We start from the raw sequence: 396 nt of genomic DNA on the forward strand, positions 1-396 counted from the left end.
ATATGGATGGTGAGGGGGCTGACATCAGCTAGCCGTTCGCCTATTTCACCCCCACCAAGCCCTGGGCCATGGGATGGCGGCGTTAGCGGGCCGCGAGGGTGAATCAGCCCGTTCAAGTAGAACGGTGTGTAGCCAGTAGACGAACGCACTGCTGTTCAGTGCAAACTCTACGAGTGGCAACATGGTGCTCCAGTACCTTGGCGTCTCAGCGCAGACGCTGCGATGAACGTCTTCGATGACGCGAATCACCCTTTCGGCTTGATTATCGGTCTGCGGATGATCCGCTGTGCTGTCGACATATCTACCTTGGTGCCGAGTACCTAAGAGATAATCGACTAAAATTTTCCGTGAATCGGGGGTCTCTATCAGAGACAATCGACTCTGGGAGTCCGTGTC

This window comes from Plasmopara halstedii (assembly GCF_900000015.1).
Source record: "Plasmopara halstedii genome assembly, contig: Scaffold_614, whole genome shotgun sequence".
NCBI lineage: Eukaryota > Oomycota > Peronosporomycetes > Peronosporales > Peronosporaceae > Plasmopara > Plasmopara halstedii.